Below are 15,988 nucleotides of genomic sequence, written 5' to 3' on the forward strand. Positions count from 1 at the left end.
GAGCACGCACCCCTGGGGAGCTCCAGTGTTGAGGATCAGCGTGGCAGATGTGTTGCTACCTACCCTCACCACCTGGGGGCGGCCCGTCAGGAAGTCCAGGATCCAGTTGCAGAGGGAGGTGTTTAGTCCCAGGTTCCTTAGCTTAGTGATGAGCTTTGAGGGTACTATGGTGTTGAACGCTGAGCTGTAGCCAATGAATAGCATTCTCACATAGGTGTTCCTTTTGTCCAGGTGGGAAAGGGCAGTGTGGAGTGCAATAGAGATGGCATCATCTATGGATCTGTTTGGGCGGTATGCAAATTGGAGTGGGTCTAGGGTTTCTGGGATAATAGTGTTGATGTGAGCCATTACCAGCCTTTCAAAGCACTTCATGGCTACGGACGTGAGTGCTACGGGTCTGTAGTCATTTAGGCAGGTTGCCTTTGTGTTCTTGGGCACAGGGACTATGGTGGTCTGCTTGAAACATGTTGGTATTACAGACTCAATCAGGGACATGTTGAAAATGTCAGTGAAAATACCTGCCAGTTGGTCAGCACATGCCAGGAGCACACGTCCCGGTAATCCGTCTGGCCCCGCAGCCTTGTGTATGTTGACCTGTTTAAAGGTCTTACTCACGTCGGCTACGGAGAGCGTGATCACACAGTTGTCCAGAACAGCTGATGCTCTCATGCATGCCTCAGTGTTGCTTGCCTCGAAGCGAGCATAGAAGTGATTTTGCTCATCTGGTAGGCTCGTGTCACTGGGCAGCTCGCGGCTGTGCTTCCCTTTTTAGTCTATAATAGTTTGCAAGCCCTGCCACATCCAACAAGCATCGGAGCCGGTGTAGTATGATTCAATCTTAGCCCTGTATTGACGCTTTGCCTGTTTGATGTTTCGTCGCCGGGCATAGCGGAATTTCTTGTAAGCTTCCGTGTTAGAGTCCCGCACCTTGAAGCAGCAGCTCTTCCCTATAGCTCAGTGCGAATGTTGCTTGTAATATCTGGCTTCTGGTTGGGTTATGTACGTACAGTCACTGTGGGGACGACGTCCTCAATGCACTTATTGATAAAGCCAGTGACTGATGTGGTGTTTTCCTCAATGTCATCGGAAGAATCCCGGAACATGTTCCAGTCTGTGATAGCAAAACAGTCCTGTAGTTTAGCATCTGCTTCATCTGACCACTTTTTTATAGACCGAGTCACTGGTGCTTCCTGCTTAAATTTTTGCTTGTAAGCAGGAGTCAGGAGGATAGAGTTGTGGTCGGATTTACTAAATGGCGGGCGAGGGAGAGCTTTGTACGCGTCTCTTTGGTAGAACTAATTTAAGTGTCCCTGCATTAAAGTCTCCGGCCGCTAGGAGCACCGTCTCTGGGTCCTGTTTGCTTATTTCCTTATACAGCTGACTGAGTGCGGTCTTAGTGCCAGCGTCTGTTTGTGATGGTAAATAAACAGCCACGAAAAGTATAGCTGAGAGCTCTCTCGGCAAGTAGTGTGGCCTGCAATTTATCACAATATACTCTACTTCAGGCGAGCAAAATCTATATCATACGTGATACAGTAATTTACTGATAGAATTACGAAAACGGCTAACAGTGTGTTAATCTTTTCTGGATCATAACTACTCTCTAAATAGGGTAATGAAAATAGATTGCTTTTCAAGCCCCTAAAACAGACAAACATGGTGAGAACGTGTATAAACCCTAACCATAATGGTCACTACTAGAGCATTCTCAAGCAGCCCTCCTAGAACCACAGGGGGCTTCAGAGAGCTTTCAGGGGGTCCCTGAAAATACAGGGATAAAACAAATCAAGGGAAGATACCAGCAAGCATCAAATATCTCCCATTTATGGAAAAACGGAAATGTTGAAATAGAACATTTATGGGCCTTGTCTGACATTGAATTATCTCAAGACTTCTGGCCTATAAAATCTCCACACGATGGTAGCAAACACTGTGCAGGTGAGCAGCTTCTGGACCATTAACCATGGGGTCCAACCAATGATATATAAATTGGGTCCAACCCAGATGAGTCAAGCGATACAGTAATTTAAAGGTTCAATCAGCAATAGCTACTGCTGTTCAATAGTAATTTCAACAAATGTATAACCTTTAATTTTTTTTACCTATTTTTATTTAACCTTTATTTCGACAGGGAAGTCATATTGGGGGACTTGCTATTGACAAGGTATAACGAAACACAACCATGTTTTCCATATCTCTAAGGTCTCCCATATATGGGACTCAAACAGTGCAGAATAATACCAGTCTGGAGGGGGGTTGGACCACATAAGCTCATGTAACTAGGGTGACCACATTCAAAATATCCAAATGCGGGACAACAGGATGATTTTGCAGGACATTCGCGGGACAGTGTAGTCTACATGAATATAAACATTTGGCAGCATTTGCATATGCATTTAGATTTTCTTGCATTACTGTTTTGTGGGCAAATTAGAGCAGATGGTGTCAAAAAAAACAATAATAAAACTGTATTTTGTTTAAATTCAAGCACATTCTGCCTAGTGGTTGAGTTTTGGCAGCATAATAATTTGTTGGGACTATTCGGCTAACCATCCTAAAATCTCATATGAAATGAGTAATGGTGGAAAAAGTACCCAATTGTCATTAAAGTAAAAGTAAAGATACCTTAATAGAAAATGACTCAAGTAAAAGTGACAGTCACCCAGTAAAATACTACTTGAGTAAAAGTCTAAGTATTTAGTTTTAAATATACTTAAGTATCAAAATAAAGTATAAATCATTTCATATCCTTATATTAAGCAAACCAGATGGCACAATTTTCTTGTTTTTTAGATTTACCAATAGACAGGGGCACACTCCAGCACTAAGACATCATTTACAAACTAAGCATTTGTGTTTAGTGAGTCTGCCAGATCAGAGGGAGTAGGGATGATCAGGGATGCTCTCTTGATAAGTGTGTGAATTTAACCATTTTCCTGTCCTGTTAAGCACTCAAAATGTAAGGAGTAGTTTTGGGTGTCAGGGAAAATGTATGGAGTAAAAAGTACAATATTTTCTTTAGTAATGTAGTAGAGTCAAAGTAAAAGTTGTCAAAAATATAAATAGTAAAGTATAGATACACCAAAAAACTACTTAAGTAGTACTTTAAAGTATTTTTACTTAAGTACTTTATACCACTGTAAATGAGGTGGTGTTTTTGGTGTAACAGCGACGCGGTACGGATCTCAATTTGGCCTCTGCGTGCCTCCAGAGTCTCCGCAATTGGTCATACATCCATACGGCGCCTCCGACCACATTTTTGCATCAAGCATAAATTGTCTCTCATGCCTTCCTTGCACAATGTTTGGTGATGCAGAAACGAGAGACCACATGTGTGCCTGTTTTATGAAAATCTGGGAATATTTGGCCAAATATGGGACTATTTGATCAACATTTCTATTTGGTCTCAGGGAATGTCAAACAGTTAGGATGGGAGCCTTTTAAAACGGGATTGAGTGAATTCGTAGCAACAAATATGTTTAATGAACAACTAACGAGCATGGAGAGCCTCACAAGTTTGACGAAATTACCTTATACCTTTCAGTGTAGCTCTTGATCAGAACCATACTTTTTGTAAGTTGTTACGAGGCCTGACTATCCTCCCCAAATGTAGCTTGGAATTTAGCCTGAAAGGATCAGATAAATATTGGTTGGTAACAGGCCTATGACATTGGCCTACTTCTCATATTGCGTTGCACAGAATATCAGATCTCAACAACGATCTGAGAAGTGTTTAACATCACCAGTACCAAATCCTTATGATATACACTGCTCAAAAAAATAAAGGGAACACTTAAACAACACAATGTAACTCCAAGTCAATCACATTTCTGTGAAATCAAACTGTCCACTTAGGAAGCAACACTGATTGACAATAAATTTCACATGCTGTTGTGCAAATGGAATAGACAAAAGGTGGAAATTATAGGCAATTAGCAAGACACCCCCCAAAACAGGAGTGATTCTGCAGGTGGTGACCACAGACCACTTCTCAGTTCCTATGCTTCCTGGCTGATGTTTTGGTCACTTTTGAATGCTGGCGGTGCTCTCATTCTAGTGGTAGCATGAGACGGAGTCTACAACCCACACAAGTGGCTCAGGTAGTGCAGTTCATCCAGGATGGCACATCAATGCGAACTGTGGCAAAAAGGTTTGCTGTGTCTGTCAGCGTAGTGTCCAGAGCATGCAGGCGCTACCAGGAGACAGGCCAGTACATCAGGAGACGTGGAGGAGGCCGTAGGAGGGCAACAACCCAGCAGCAGGACCGCTACCTCCGCCTTTGTGCAAGGAGGTGCACTACCAGAGCCCTGCAAAATGACCTCCAGCAGGCCACAAATGTGCATGTGTCTGCTCAAACGGTCAGAAACAGACTCCATGAGGGTGGTATGAGGGCCCGAGAGACAGGTTGGAATGTCTGACTGAAACAAGGGACAAATAAATAAAAAAATCTAAATTGGTGGTGTTTGAATTTGTTGATAAAATGCGGGACATGATTATTTGGTTGTGGGCACAAAGGGCCAAAATCTGTGACTGTCCCGCACAATCTGGTACGTGGTCACTCTACATGCAACATCTGATATTGCTCAAATTTGAAATACAAGTACCGGTAGTCAGTTGTCAGCCCTAGATACACAGACAGCATTAGGAAATCTTCATGCCTATTGGAAATATAGACCTGTAAACAGATACAATAGGCGCAAATATCAACTATGAATATTTATGTGTTCAATAGACTTTCCAAAACTTTTCAAATCAAGTTTGTTGGCATCCAAAACCAATATGGCTGCCATAATAACATTTGTGAAGGTTAAATCACCTGTAAATATGAATTGTGTAAATGAGAAATATTTTCAGTAGTGTGTAAAGCACACTATAGAGACTGTTAGTGTAAATACATTTTATTATGAATCCAATATGGCCAAGTATGATTACACCCAAACACCTTTGACTGCATACAAGTAGCCCTTGTGCATTTTGTATTGTGTTATTGTCACGTTCCTGACCTGTTTTCCTTTTTCTTGTATTTATTTAGTTGGTCAGGGCGGGAGTTGGGTGGGTTTGTCTATGTTTGATTTTCTATGTTGGGATGTTTGTGTTCGGCCGGGTATGATTCTCAATCAGAGACAGCTGTCAATCGTTGTCCCTGATTGAGAATCATACTTAGGCAGCCTGGGTTTCACGTGTGTTTTGTGGGTGTTTGTTGCTGTTGCTGTATCTGTGCACCACACGGTACTGTCTCGTTCGTTCACGTCATTTTGTCAGTGTTCTGTTTTGGTTGGATCTTCATTAAATTTCATTATGTATTCAGCACCCGCTGCGCATTGGTCCGCTCAATCACCTATAGACGATCGTTACAGTTATTCTGTCTTTAAAACTAAGCACATTCCTTGGGCAAATTTGGAGAGGGATGTCTGAGTATTCTCTCCTTGATTTACAACGGGGTGTGAGGTATTAATCGCCACCAGTTCCCTCCTCCCCCCTCTGTTGGTGGGTGGGGGGGGGGGGGGGGTATGTTTTAAGTTAATTATTGCAAAGCTGATCTGACCTATTTGGAGCCTCACAGGACAGTCATGACAGTCAATCTTGGAAGGATTCTGCAAGTTTGTCACGATCGTCGTAGTGAGGAGACCAAGGCGCAGCGTGAGAGAAATACATTCTTCTTTTTAATAATGAAGAACACTTAACAAACAATACAAAATAACAAAACGAACGTGACCGCTATAATACTGAGTGCAAACATGCAACATCACATAGACACACAACATAGAATGCCCACCCAGCTCACGTCCTGACCAACACTAAAACAAGCAAAACACATAAGCACTATGGTCAGGACGTGAGCTGGGTGGGCACCAACCCCCCCCCCCCCCCCCCCCACACACAGGCCTCATCATGGGTCTGGGCTAGTATTCCCCCCCTTTGTGTCTCAGACTTCCCCCACCAGCGGTTGGTGTTGGTGTCTGAGGCACTAACAAAAAGATTGTGCCCTTTGTACGAGTTGTCAACAGTCACGTTGTTAGTAGATTGGTTGTAACCTTTCAACCAAATCTCCTGGTGTTTGTGTTTCAAAACGCTCAATGGCTGTCGTGGCCCTGCCATTCACCACAGCGTCCGCGTGTGGCAACCATTCCAATACCTGCGAACTGAGACGGGGATATCTTTCAGCGATATCGCACAGTGTTTCACCAGTTGGAATCACCGGGCCAGTGGCGGGACTGACGCCGTTAGTTTCATTGAAAGGGGTTTCAGTCCTTCTCAAAGTGGAAAATGTATATTCGGAAGCAGAGTCCACTCTGAACGTTGATACTTTGTTCCCTGAGACGGCCACGGGGCTTGCGGATGTGTCTGAAGGACAAGAGAAGTTAATCTTAGCTACAGTATCGCATGACTCCAAGAAGGAGGACAGTATCTCACTCACAGAGACTGCTGGTTCGAACTCTTGAAAATAATAGTCTATTAGGTTTGATGATTGTATGTGCCGAGGTATCGTAACATCTGCTTGAGTCAGATTTTGCACAGAGAGGTATCGCAACGCCTTTTTCCCCAATGGGTCCTGTCGACAGATACTCCTTGTGGATGACTGTGTTGCAGCCAGCATTAGGAGAAGACAGTGTGGTCAGTGGAGATGGCACGGTTACCTGTGACCACAAATGGTTGTTTTTCCAATCCATGGTATTTAGTTTTGAGGCTGGTAACATACACAGGGTGAACTAGCGATATGTTTTGGAAGTGTAGTTTTAGCATGAGTCGCATTGTGAGAGGCGAGGTAGTCTGACTGAAACTTCGAAGTTTAGTTTCGTATCGTTACGTTTTTAACCAACATTTAGCTCGGTTCACAGCTCTTTTGAGATCATTGAACAACATTTGAGAGATGAGCGATATTGTCGAGCGTGAATCAATTAGCGCATCACAGGTTAAGCAGTGCTCTAGAACTGTTTTCAGGTTGTGACTTTCAGAGTTGCGTTTTGTCGTCATATTCCCCACAAAGTGGAGTGATTGTTCGCAACAGCGTGATGTGTCATTTGTGTTCATGGTCAAAACAGATCGACTTATCGGCGTTTGAGTGGAATTGGCTATTGCATGTTACTTACATTGTGCATTGCAACATTTGTATCTGAGTCTATAGTGAAAACCCGTGGGCTTGTTTCTTGATTGAGCGGGCCCTGGATAGGGTTTCGAGTGAGAGCGGGAGTCATTTGATTGTTTACATCCTCGTAAATGGTGTTAATTTCCACAGACCTGTTCTCCGGTAAATCCTCGCCTAGTCATGGCAACTTGTCTTTTTCCTCTTTGTCAAATTTTTTGTGCTTTTGTACTTCTCTTAGCAGAGCTTCTAGAGCGCATCCGTCTATTATTTGATCATCATTGAAACTTTTGCTACCCTTGTGCCCTGACACTTTGTGTGGGTTGGGTGCAGGAACGTAGCGATCAGTTTGATTGTAGAGGTAGTCGTTTCGCTGGAGACATTCTTTATAGTTACTTGGACCGTGGTGGTTATTGGTATCGTGGTTTCGTGGTAGATACCGTTGTTGTGCGTCATCTCTCACCGCTACTATCCCTGATGACGCACCCTCTAACTGGAGTGACTGCTCCTGTTCAATATTGAAAACCGAGATGTCAGGGCTCTTAGCTCGGCTCACTTTTGATGCCTCAAAATCTGTGCTTGCAAGTTCTCTAAATTCTGAGATTGGCAAACCTACGTGGGCTGTAGGGTCCAAGTAGTTAATGAAGTTGGGATACCTGTTCGACAGAAACATTTGTTTGAATAGCATTAGCTCTTCCTTTCCTGTTTCAGTGAGTAGGCCAAAGTATGCTGAACGAAGCCTATGATAGTATGCTTGTGGATGTTCATTCCGAGCTTCTTTGACAGTGTTAGCCAACGGGCTGTCATGTTTGTGAGTCGCAGAACCACTGAATTCTATTTTCAAAGCCGTGGCAAGTTTCGCGTAGTCGTTTTTCACGTGTTGCTGTTGTAGACGGATGAACCTTGTCAAGTGGCTATTAGACGTTCGCTTCAACAGGTAAAGCCTGTCAGTACCCATCCAAGGCATCCTCTATGTCTGCTAAGAACGTCTCAGTGTCGATTGGCTTCCCTGGAACGGGGTCAAAGTTCTTTATGATTTTGTAAAGGTGTTCCTCGTCAAGTGCGCAGAGAGGGTTGTCTTCATCCTGTTTTGAATTTTGGGCCGAAAGCCCAAGAGGAGAAGCCAAGCTTGGCTTTGTTGGCGAGGAGGCGGCATAGTACTCTGTGCCTAATGGCCAAAAGGAAAAGACTGAAGGGGCACCTGAGAGAGGTAAAGTCTGAAACCTTCTGTCTTCACTTCTTTGTGTACCAAGCTTCGGTTGCGAGCTTGGTTGCTTTGTTGAGTAGTCACGCTGTAGCGCGTGACTGTTCTGGAGTTCCTCCAGGTGGTACCTAAGTGTGGTATTCTGCTGCATAGATGAGTACACTTGGGTGCTTAGAGTACTTATTTTAGACACGTGAATGTCGCACTTGCTCCGTTTGGCCTCATGCTTATCTGCCATGGTTTGCAGGTGGAGGTCTTGAGTGCGGAGTGAGAGATTCAGTGATTAGTTTTCCCCCGCTAGTTTAGAGATACATTTTTCCATCTTCCTCACTTGGGTTCTCTCATCATTCAATTGGTCACCGACTTCAATGAGTTCCGCTGTTTTGTCATCCAACTTGGTCATTATGTTCATTAACTGATCGTTTTTGGTCTGCAGCAGTAGGACTAGAACATTATTGCTTTGAGTGTTGTTCATCAAAACTGCACGCATGTTATCAAGTTGCGCGCCCGTTTGTAGATAACTCGTCAAATTTATCTCGATTGGCATGGACTTCGTCATATTTATTTTTGGCTAAATCGAGTTGTTCCTGTAGAAGACAATTGTTTTCCTGTAGAAGACAATTTTCTTCAAGAGTTTGTGCTCATTCGTCATCATAAGTTTTTGCCATTTATTTTAATTGTTCCGTTCTCAAAACGCAGTTCCTCGTCTAGCAGTATCTTTCCTTTTCGGCTTTTGTCATTAGTTTCCTGGTTCTCTCCACCTGTCCCTTTATCTCAACCGTTTCTTGTTCGTGCTTCTGCTGTGCACTGTGGTACTGAACCGATGTCAATCTCTGGTATGATTAATCATTCACCGCACATCTATTCCCTCCTTGTCTAGGCATTTTTTTTATTATACTCAATACACATAGCCTAATTTTTACAGGAAAAAGCCTAGGCGTTACCTTAACGTGGTCAGGTTAAAGCAGTAGTAATTTATAGAAAACAAAGTAAAAATCAAAAGGCCCAAGCAGTGCATCAAAACCAATTATTATGTTTACCAATGCCTGCTTTTTTATAAAAAACAGATCGTAAATACAGTGCCTTTGGAAAGTATTCAGACCCCTTGACTTTTTCCAAATTTTGTTACGTTACAGCCTTATTCTAATATTGATTAAATCGTTTTTCCCCTCATCAATCTACACACAATACCCCATAATGACAAAGCAAAAACAGGTTTGTAGAAAATGTTGCTAATTTATTCAAAATAAAAAACTGAAATATCACATTTACGTAAGTATTCAGACCCTTTACTCAGTACTTTGTTGATGCACCTTTGGCAGCAATTACAGCATTGAGTGTTCTTGGGTATGACACTAGAAGCTTGGCACACCTGTATTTGGGGAATTTCTCCCATCCTTCTCTGCAGATCCTCTCAAGCTCTGTCAGGTTGGATGGGGAGCGTTGCTGCACAGCGATTTTCAGGTCTCTCCAGAGATGTTTGATCAGGTTCAAGTCCGGGCTCTGGCTGGGCCACTCAAGAACATTCAGAGACTTGTCCCGAAGCCACTCCTGCGTTGTCTTGGCTGTGTGCTAAGGGTCGTTGTCCTGTTGGAAGGTGAACCTTCGCCCCAGTCTGAGGTCATGAGCGCTCTGGAGCAAGTTTTCATCAAGGGTCTCTCTGTACTTTGCTCCATTAATCTTTCCCTTGATCCTGACTGGTCTCCCAGTCCCTGCCGCTGAAAAACATCCCCACTGTATGATGCTGCCACCACCATGCTTCACCATAGGGATGGTGCCAGGTTCCCTTCAGACGTGACGCTTGGCCTTCCAGCCAAAGAGTTCAATCTTGGTTTCATCAGACCAGAGAATCTTGTTTCTCATGGTCTGAGAATCTTAGGTGCCTTTTGGCAAACTCCAAGCGGGCTGTCGTGCCTTTTACTGAGGAGTGGCTTCCGTCTCGCCACTCTACCATAAAGTCCTGATTGGTGGAGTGCTGCAGAGATGGTTTTCGTTCTGGATGGTCCTCCCATCTCCACAGAGGAACTCTGGAGCTCTGTTAGACTTCACTCTCCTGACCAAGGCTCTTCTCTCCCGATTGCTCAGTTTGGCAGGGCGGCCAGCTCAATGAAGAGTCTTGGTGGTTCCAAACTTCTTCCATTTAAGAATGATGGAGGCCACTGTGTTCATGGGGATCTTCAATTGTGCAGAAATGTTTTGGTACCCTTCCCCAGATCTGTGCCTCGACACAATCCTGTCTCTGGGCTCTACAGACAATTCCTTTCGACCTAAGGTATTTCTGTTATTGTGTTTTAATAAATGTGCAATCATTTCTAAAAATCTGTTTTGTCATTATGGAGTATTGTGGGTAGATTGATGGAGAAAAAAATGAATTGACCCATTTTAGAATATGGCTGTAACTTAACAGAATGGTGAAAAAGTCAAAGGGTCTTAATAATTTCCGAAGGCACTGTACACACATACATACATGCATACATACATACATACATACATACATACATACATACATACATACATACACATACATATACAGGTTATGGAGAGGTGTAGGGGGCTGCAACACTCGAGGCTTGGGAAGCTGTTGTTGTGGGGGGTTAAGTAATAATGACTTGGTTACTAAGTAGTGTCTTTTCTAACACGGACCATTATGTATCCACGGGAAAATGGGCATATACCTGAACCGTCTACTCTGGGTAACACTGCAGCATACAGTGCCTTCAGAAAGTATTCACACTCCTTGACTTTCTTCACATTTTGTTGTGTTACAGCCTGAATTTAAAATGGATTGAATTGAACCATTTTGTTATGGCAAGCCTAAATAAGTTCAGGAGTAAACATTTGCTTAACAAGTCACATAATAATTTGCATGGACTCACTCTGTGTGCAATAAGTGTTTAACATAATTGTTGAATGACTACCTCATTGCTGTACCCCACACATACAATTGTCTGTAAGGTCTCTAAATTGAGCAGTGAATTTCAACACAGCTTCAACCACAAAGACCAGGGAGGTTTTCCAATGCCTCACAAAGAAGGGCAACCTTTGGTAGATGGGTAAACATAGAACAAGCAGACATTGAATATCCCTTTGAGCATGGTATTAATTGGTATTAATGGTATTAATTACACTTTGGATGGTGTATCAATACAGCCAGTCATTACAAGATACAGGCATATTTCCTAATTCAGTTGCCGGAGAGGAAGGAAACCACTCAGGGATTTCACCATGAGGCCAATGGTAACTTTAAAACAGTTACAGAGTTTAATGGCTGTGATAGGAGAAAACTGAGGATGGATCAACAACAATGTAGTTACTCCACAATACTAACCTAATTGACTGAGTAAAAAGAAGGAGGCCTGTACAGAATACAAATATTCCAAAACATGCACCCTGTTTGCAACAAGGCACTAAAGTAAAACTCCCCAAAAATGTGGCAAAGCAACTTTTTGTCCTGAATAAAAGTATTATGTTTGGGGCAAATCCAATACCACGCTCCATATTTTAAAGAATAGTGGTGGCTGCATCATGTTATGTATATGCTTGTAATGGTTAAGGGAGCTTTTCAGGATAAAAAATAAATGGAATGGAGCTAAGCACAGGCAAAATCATAGAGGAAAATCTGGTTGTCTTCTTTCCACCAGACACTGGGAGATTAATTCACCTTTCAGCAAGACAATAACCTTAATGATCGGCTATGAAAAGCCAACTGACATTTACTCCTGAGGTGCTGACTTGCTGCAACATCGACAACTACTGTGATTATTATTATTTGACCATGCTGGTCATTTATGAACATTTTAACATCTTGGCCATGTTCTGTTATAATCTCCACCCGGCACAGCCAGAAGAGGACTGGCCACCCCTCATAGCCTGGTTCCTCTCTAGGTTTCTTCCTAGGTTTTGGCCTTTTTAGGGAGTTTATCCTAGCCACCGTGCTTCTACACCTGCATTGCTTGCTGTTTGGGGTTTTAGGCTGGGTTTCTGTACAGCACTTTGAGATATCAGCTGATGTCACGACTCCGACCGAAGGTGACTCCCCTTCCCGTTCGGGTGGCGCACGGCGGTCGTCGTCGCGTGCCTACTAGCTGCCACTGACTCTTTTTCCACCCCCTCCTTATGTGTTTATTTGTTACACCTGTGTGGAGGTGATTATCATTAGTTGGGCTTTATTAGTCAGCCAGCCCGTACGTTGCTTTGTGCGGGATTGATTCAGTTGTACATTGGGATTCGGGAGTAGATGCACGTATTTGTTGGTTGCGTTCATTAGAGTGTATTTGGACTGGGTTTTTGTCCCTCGTGTATGGGACATTTGTTTTGTTTCACCCAGTGTTTTCGTGGGGACATTGTTTCCCGTGTGGGCATTAAAAGCACTATATTGAACTCTCTGTTGTTCCTGCGCCTGACTTCACACCCCCGACACCCAGAGCGTTACAGCTGATGTAAGAAGGGCTATATAAATAAATTTGATTTGATTTAAATAACCTAAAACACAAGGCCAAATCTACACTGGAGTTGCTTACCAAGAAGACAGTGAATGTTCCTGAGTACCCAAGTTACAGTTTTGACTTAAATTTACTGAAATCTATGGCAAAACCTGGAAATGGTTGTCTAGCAATGATCAACAACCAATTTGACAGGGCTTGAATAATTTTGAAAATAAATTTGGGCAAATGTTGCACAATCCAGGTGTGGAAAGCTCTTAGAGACTTACCCAGAAAGACTCACAGCTGTAATCGCTGCCAAATGTATTTCTACAAAATATTGACTCAAAGGTGTGAATACTTAAGTAAATGTATTTTTCAGAAAAATTGCAAAAATGTCTAAAAATGTGCATTCACTTTGTCATTATGGGGTATTGTGTGTAGATGGTTGAGAACAATTTAGGCTGTAACAACAAAATGTTGAATAAGTCAAGAGGTATAAATACTTTCTGAAGGCATTGTAGATGGTGGGGCCCCTTAGTGGGGACTAGTAGAGCTGATAATGATGATGAATTAGCTGTGCAAGCTAGCTGTGCAAGAACTAGAACCACCACTGGCTACTTTGTGACCTCACCCTGTTAGGGCACACTCATGTCCTGGTCACCTCAAATATTTGAATCAACCTTGCACACTTAGTTTTGGTGGGGAAAATAAGGCTGCACACTACTAGAGTAGCTGACTGTTGAGTTAAGGTTGCTTTCCTGTGTGGTTGTGTCGTGAAATACTTTTTTTATTTTTTGGAATTACCCATTGTTGATATGCTGTAAATGTGAATGAGATTAAAACATGAACACACACTGAAAAACAAGTTGGATTCGGCTAGTCAAGCACAACAGAGGCATGGCAGTGCCACTCATAGTCCTCCATATACCAAGAACTTTGTGAAACACTTTTAAGAAGACTTTTCCCGCCAAAACGCTAACAAGTTCAAAAGTAACTACTTGAACAATATTTCTAACATAGACCGTGGGGAATGGTCAGAGGCGATCTAAAAAGAACACTAATGTCATTTTGGATGTTATTTTGTGAAGTCATAAAAAAGGTTATAAAGGAAATACTGTAACTTGAAAAGTATACACACTACATGTACGAAGTTTCCATCCTCTGCATTGTGCATGCTATATGAAAAATGATGAAAGTATTTTTGTTAAGAGAGGGATGTGATTTTAGAAACTATAAGAGGAAACCGTTTCTATAACTGTGCACAGTAAGTTGTCACCGCCCCCTTTAGTGAGGTCAGAGAGCATGCCAGCCTAACGAAACCGCCCCTTTTGATTGAACTGTATAAAATGATGGGTTAACAATTAACATATCAGACCAGAGTGACGTGGAGCTGCAGCTCACGTTTAAAGTGGTTTCAACTCTGAATCTCAACACAAGGTAGAGAGCGATAAAGTCACCTCCCGGACAATCATTGGTACGGCTGATTAGCTGTCCTAAGTAAAGTATCTAGAAAAGTGAATTGAAGTGGAACCATGCTACTCTGCTCAAACCACAGTAGTACGCTACTCTCATCACCCCACTGGGAACCATCAACACGGCTGACTACCCTATCTTCAAAGAAGCATTTTCCAGAGCAAATGGAAGGAGATTAAACTTATAGTTCTGTTCAGGACTGCACGACATGTCACCGGATACCGAACGACTGGTTAGGAGAACAACAGAGAAACCCCTCTTGGACAATCAGAGCCTTACAAGCGTGCCGTGAAAAGGCCCAACACCCTTTCCAAGAAAGCCCTGTCCACTGAGAGAAACCAAGGATTTTCACATAAATAGATTCATGATTTCTTACTCCAAACGGGCCGCGGTTTGTGTGTAAAGTATAGGAGTGCTATAAGTGAGAGTAGATTCTAAAATGTACCAACGTTAAGTGTCTCTGTCCCCCTCTCTCTCTCTCGCCCTTTCAATATCTTTTGTAACAAGCAGCCATATTGTTGTCAGTCCGCTAGGGACCTGTTCTTAACGTATTAAGTGTGTATGTTTTTCCTGTGTTACCTTGCTAGTTAGCGAGTAAATAAACAATTAAACCAATTTGTGTAGTACTGCATCATAAGTAAAGCTCAGGTTTTTGCAGATGCAAGGAGGTTACGACTGTTCAGAATGATGATATGATACGAGGTTTTGATTAATAAGTTAACTGTTTATGGATGTGATAGGTAAAGACATTTAGAGTTTAATTCGGGAGATGGTAACACTTTAAAGAACCACTCTCATGTTGCCCCAGATCCCAATGAGTTAATTGCTACAGGATTAATTTAAATCGGGTAACAATTAACTATATTTAGGTTGATTAGATAAATAACAGTCTTCAAATGAATGTTAGAAGTCAAGTCACGACAACCACCATAGATTACATTTCTTTGCCATTGTTATTCCTAGTAAAAAATTAAAAAACATTAAATGTCTGTGTCGCTGCCGAGCTCTCAAATGCCGAACGGTCACTGCTATCCGGATTCCTTTGGATGTCCCTACCCTGAACCCTAGCCCTTACCTAACACTAAACTTAACCCTTACCTTAACCATTTCACATCTCTACTTGATTGAGGTAGGGACACCCCAAGGATCCTGGATAGCAGGGACCCTCTGGGAAATTCTATGAACTCCACTATTTGAGTGAAAGTCATTGACACCACTCTTATTGGTTGTCTGACATACTGGGAATTGGTAACAACACAGTCTGCGAGATAAGTACCATCCCATGAGGTGTTGAGGGAAAGCCAGATTACTTATAGAATGGACGTCATCTTTTCTAGGCCGTGATAACCAGAAATAGACAAGCCGTAGGCTACACAATAGCTCAATGTGGCTACATAAGAATGTTGACTTGCACTGGAAAAACTGTACGTTTCTAACATTTATGGTTGAGATTTAATTAAAATAAATATAAACGATGCACCTCATAACTTATTAACTTGCAGATGTTATTAAAGCATTGGTATGACGACATGTTAGTTACACGTTCAATGGTAGGGAATTTGATACACGCAGGCTTCACGCAGAAATTAGTAAGGCATTGGTATCACGTCAGTCAGACGTTCACTGGTAGGCGACAGCCACATGGTGGTACTGTTGCCTAGGTTTATATTTGGCCTTCATCACCACTCATACGGAACAGTTTTTCAAGGTTCAGAGAGAGACATCCACAGGAGCTCAGCCATCCACACAAAAATATGTGCATGTTGTGAGAAATTTTACATGATGTCACAATCAGAACGATTG

This window comes from Salvelinus fontinalis, chromosome 9, assembly GCF_029448725.1.
Source record: "Salvelinus fontinalis isolate EN_2023a chromosome 9, ASM2944872v1, whole genome shotgun sequence".
NCBI classification, from domain to species: domain Eukaryota; kingdom Metazoa; phylum Chordata; class Actinopteri; order Salmoniformes; family Salmonidae; genus Salvelinus; species Salvelinus fontinalis.